A 6,000-nucleotide genomic window follows, 5' to 3' on the forward strand; every position below is an offset into this window, starting at 1 on the left:
GGTTATCTTGTTGATGTCAAAGAAAATACCTCGTACGATATCTTATATTGTCTTCTAGAAGGGAAAGAAAAAAAATTTGTGAATGACAAAGAGAAGAAATATGCTTTCAAACTTGCTTCATAATTTTAGTTTTTGGTTTTGTTTATGAAGCTTTCTTGCAAAAGTAAAGATAATATTGTTACTTAACTTTAAAAAAAATTAGATGCAAAATTTGGGGTTTGTATATTATAAGCGTGTGTTTTATTTGCATTTTTCATCACAATAGTGAAATCACAAAGTTTATGTTTTATTAATTGGTCAAAAATTCATGTGATTATGGGAATGTAATTTTTTTGAGTTGAATATGTGATTGTAAATTCATCAATTCTCCATTGTTTTCAAGATCCTTCATTGTTAAATGAAGCATGATGTAAACATTTTAAGATTTTTTAGCCTTAATTTTTTTACAAAAAACTTGCGAGCTTAAATGCTCATTTTTTGAGTTTTTTGGGCTATTTTTGGATTTTTTGTGGCAATCAAAACTACACCTCATGCCCTGTTGTAATTTTTGATGACCGAGTGTTGAAAGCAAGCCAAAGAAAAAAGGTTGATCGAGGAATTCAATAAGAAAAGCATGGATGAGGGAGATTTTGCCAAAAAATGGGCTCCATGAGAAATATACATGAAGAGTCCAATGCCCACGCCCATTATTATTGAGAAATTGGAATAAATGTGGCTCAGATAGAGTGAGCAAAATTAGTAGAAGAAGCCAGAGTAGTTGAAGAGGCTAAAAAGACTGAGGAGACACCAGAGCTGGACAACTCCAATAAAAGTTCACACTCCTAGTGTGGTGGACAATCCTATGGGGAATTTGGACATGAAACTACACAAGCAAAAGAATCCCAGCCTAAAACATCCCAAGATCAGGAGACTCAAGAAGAACCAAGGGACTAGGACAAATACCCAAAGCTACAAAATCCCCATGTAGTGCCATAAGATATCAGGCGACCTGTCCCCATACCAAGCACATCAGTTTGATAGTGGAGCATGACAGCTCCTTACTATCAAGCCTTGCAAAGAGTGGTTGCGGACATGTACAATGTTGCAGTGCAAGAGCACACTCACAACATGAATACCATCCTGGCACTACCAGGGGAGCTAATCCTACATTGAGTTGTGCATGCTCAAAAACAAACAACAAGATATCAAATCTCAAATAGCAAGACAAGAAGCATAGGAATCAGGGCCAACTGTTACCCTAGCAACAAAAACTGGCCAATGCTTATGAGGAGATAGCAATAGTTCATAGAGCAATCAATGCACATAAAAGTTTAATAGAGGATTTGCAAGCACTCTTCTTCACAGACGTCATCAACCAAGCATATACTCTACAGAATCAGCTAGCAATAGCAAAAATTCAATTGGTAAGTGCAGAGGAAGAACAAATGGCCCAACGGTGCATAGTCAAAAAGTCAAGGCTAATCCTCGATTGACACAACTAGCTACACCTTTTGAAACGAGTGCCAAAATTTTAGAGCTAGAGAGAGCAGTTAGAATCCAAGAACAAAGACAACAAGATGCCAAAATAGTAGCAGTAGCGCAAGAAGAGAGTCTCCAAGCAGAAAATGCTACTCTCAAAAAGGAAAATGAAGAATTGAAGGATTTTGTAGCTGCATCGCAAGCGAAACTCGACTGCAAGAAGCCTGAGTTTTTTAACCACACTAACAATCATGGAAACGATGACAAAGGCAAGCAAGGAGATACACAAAGAGAGCATGATGCTCAACAAGGACAACCCCAGACATAGCAAACAAAGTCATCTTCTAAAGTGACACACTCTACATCCGATAAAGGTCAAGACAAAGGGAAACAACACAAAAATCACCTGAAACAAGTATTACTCCATAGACAAGAGTAGGGGGTACAAACAAGCATGCGGTATCTAAACATTGGCTGAAAGAGTATACCGCTTAACAAAATAGTCCATCGCTAAAATGAAAGAGTAGATTGTAGGTACAAAGGAGGAGCATTGGAAAAAAATCATTGGAATGGAGATTAAAATCCTCCATTCAGTCAATCTGTACCTCTCCTGAAACAATAGTAATCAATGAGGATTGGTATACTCGCTCACTCTCACTTCCTCTAATAAGGTATGAATGTCCTTTCAGGAAAGCCACCATCAAACAAGAAATGTTAGAAGGTCAAACAAATGAGAAACAACCTAAGTGGAGAATGGCATGGCTTGAGAAGCATCCAGAGTGGAGGATTCACATGATAAGGGAACCCACTTCCCTTGAAAAAGATGTTGCTTTCTGCCTAGTGTCCCAATACGGACATCAATTCACCATGAAACACTACAAAAATGAAACCGCAATTGGCTGAACTACATAGCACTACTAGCGCCCAAAGATAGAAAAAGACTAGATTAGAAGTACATGCTCCATACTCTCATAGAAACAAACAAGCAATATGAAGGACTTTCCAATTTATCTTGTCAAATGCTAAGGAAAATATGTAGAATGATGGCCGCATGCAATTCAAAGGACCATAAACCCTGGATTTCAAAAACTCCATGGTTATCGTTTTTAGAAGAAAAAAAGGGCTTCTATGCATGTCTTATATTCATGAAATCCTACTTCATGAACACCTTTGAAGAAGCATTTTATACAGGATTTTCATGTTGGACACCACTCTCTTTGGACCAGAAGTGAACGACATTTGGGCAAGGTTTGTGAATTACTATGCAATGGAACTTTATCAAACATACACCATCAGACCCTTTGACCTAGCAAGAGCGTATCAAGAAGGATTAGAAGATCAAGGAAAGAACTACTCACAGAGGCAACCATTCATCTAAAGACCACCACAATTTTGACTCATGTTAAGGATGACATGCAATAGGAGGGGGAGTGTTGGAAGAAAGAGGTGCAGGTACCTAAAGACCTAAAGCTGACAAAGAAGATAAAGATTGACAGAAAATTGCTAAAGAGGTATTTAAAAAACAAAGGAGAGAAGTCAAAGAATTGCCAAAGGCAAATAACAAGAAAGAAGCTGAGAATATAAAGATTGTAGAGGCAAGCACATCTCAACCTGATGCAATGAAAGAGATTGAAGAGTATACATAGTTTTCTCATCATGTCAATGAAAAGATGAAGGCTAAAGTGTATGCTTGAGAAAGCAAAATAAAAAAGGTGCAAATCTATAACTAGCACCTAACCAAGTGGTTGGAGGTAGCCAATGCATTTTTGTAAGAGTTCAGTTCTCTTCATGAGAAATCTCAAGCAAAAATTAAGAGCTTGCAAGAGGCAAACACCAAGAAGATGGCCAAGCTCACAAATCTGATCATACTTGTAGAGAAGCTTACATCAACAAGTGAGGACCAAGGAAACAAGACCCAAGAACTAAATAATATGGTCTTGACACTAATTCTCATGCTCAATAGCTACAAATGCACCCGGATGTTGCCAACATCTAGGTGACAAAAGCCAAAGCTCAACTAAAGGACTAGAAGGAGTTGTTAGACAAGCTACCATCCTAAATCTCCAAGGCTCTAACCTCACTTACCAAGACATGGAGAAAAGAAGGAAATATTTGGAGACAAAACTAAAGCTATAGTATATGCAAAGAAGAGAACCCTCTCTCAGTTTCATGCCCAAGGAAGAAGATTAGTAGAAGTAGATTGCCAAGCTTCAAGAAGAGCTATAGGTAAATCAAGTAAAAGCAAGCAATCATAGAGGAAGACACCTCTGGTCCACAATCACCAAGGAAGATTAGCCCCTACAATTCTAATAATGCATGGAGGAGATTAAAGGTACTATTTCTTTCCCAGATACAACACCACTAGAGCTAGAGGTGGAAATAGGGTCAATAGATATTTTCACTACAAAGGCCAAGAAAGCACTCAAAGTGAATATTGAGCAATAAATAGAGGACATATGGAAAGAGACAATAACTTGGGAGGAATGTATCCTACACTTGGCAACCTAAACTTGGAAAATGTAGCATATGTGACCTCCTAGAAAACCATTGATACATGGCACCAACAATCTCTTCCAAACCCTCTAGTGAAGTATGAAGTTCTCAAAGTGAAAGAAATACTGATCAAGGTCCAAGCAGTAGGCAATGCAATGACACATCCAACCTAGAGGATGTTTTGGTTAAAGAGACATCCGGGTATATGGTATTTTATACACAAGCTCCTCCAGAGATCAGGAAAGATCCCACCATTTGCTGAGTGCCACAAGTGAGGTGTTGGGGTAGCCATCAAATTATTTGGAAGAAACATCCAACTAGCTAAATTACCCTAGGCACTCTCCACCAAAATGGAAGGCCACAAAAAAATACATGTTGAAGAAACTTTTACATATGCCATAGAAGTCTCAAGATAATTACAAACTTGGAATGCATTATGTTCATTAAAATAGCCAAGATGATTCTCACATGCATGCAGACATTTCATCAAGCGAAAAAAATAGACGAGCCATGAATGTCCTTCTTTGAAGAAGGCAACTAGGGACTCTGCCATGACCTCTCATATCAGCCACCTGATGAAGTACTCTATGGAATCTATGCACGGTTGATGTTTATACCATCCTATTGCATGCAAAATTTTGAAGAACCATTCTACAACCAGCTTCTTTACATTCAAGACAAAGATATTTGGCCCAATCATTGAAAATCTACAAGCAAGGTTCGGTGGATAATCATCCATGGAGCTCAAGCTGCCCATAGACCTTTACTTTCTCACAGAATGTGACAAGAAGCTCAGAATCAAGTATTATGAAGCACTTGAAGCTCTCAAGAAATAGCACACAATTTACAAGCCAGAACACTATCTCAAAATATGATGTGTTGCGGACGACCTAAAATCGGAGAGGGGAATGTTAGCAGAAGTCAAGATAACAAAGGAGCACATTTTTTAAATCAATTTTGTACTTTCATTCATTTTTATATAAAAATCCCATCATGTCCAAAGATGTAAATTCAATTAGTTTTACAAAAATATAAAGTCGGTAGTTGGGATAGCTTAATATGATTATAAATCAAGTTTTAGGCATCCAAATCTCACTTTAAGCATAGGAGAGGGCAGCATTGGCAAGCTATAGAATGCATTCTGACACGAATTAGACCTTGACTAGTTTGAGATTTTGTTTTTGTGAAAATGGATTTAATCCCTTGTTAGCACATACCAAATAGATAGATATGAGCTCACACAATTTTATGATTCTTTGTTGACTCTAATAGATTATGGGAATACAAATATAGGTCCTAATGAGGCACATGTGCAACCTATATAGGTTTTCAAAGGGTGTTTTAGACCAAATATGTTATGATGCAGATTTACAAGATGTAATTGATGAGGATATGGCTAGCTAAAAATGAGAAGGCTAGATGTATGCCAAGATGGCTAGTGCAAACCTTGTGTGGTAGTAAATTCTGGGTGCATCTTTGTCTAGCCATACTCCTTCAAGTTTTAAGAATGTGTCGAATGCATCAGATTGAGGGTAAAGAAGCTTTAAGACTGGTTGACTCAATATATATATATATATATATATATAGAGAGAGAGCCAATGCTCTTAGTTTCAAATAGGCAAGAGGATGTTTACAAGCAACAACTAATAAGGAAGCATGAGTTATAGTGAGTACACAATATTCCTCCTACATTATATAGGCAAGCCTTGTAACTTGAGAGTTTCTCAAAGAATCAATAACATGTCAAGAAATCCCATTACACAATAGTGCCTACACTCGTCACACCCAATGGTTAGTGTTTGATTTCAAACACTTGAGGAACCATATTCCATGATTAAAAAAACTTTGATCATCCCAACCCCGTGATTTTTCAACAACCATCTTTTGACCTTCATCACTTCACCATAAAATATTACTAGTAGCTCCTACCTTTTCTTCTTCCCCTTATTTCCTATTGTCTCTCTGTTCTTAGTTTTTGCATACATATATCCAAAAGATTTATGTCACGATGAAATAGGATCCCTTGCATTAAATTCTTCACAAGTGTTA

This window comes from Adiantum capillus-veneris, chromosome 15 (genome assembly GCF_014529385.1).
Source record: "Adiantum capillus-veneris isolate H3 chromosome 15, ASM1452938v2, whole genome shotgun sequence".
Lineage (NCBI taxonomy): Eukaryota > Viridiplantae > Streptophyta > Polypodiopsida > Polypodiales > Pteridaceae > Adiantum > Adiantum capillus-veneris.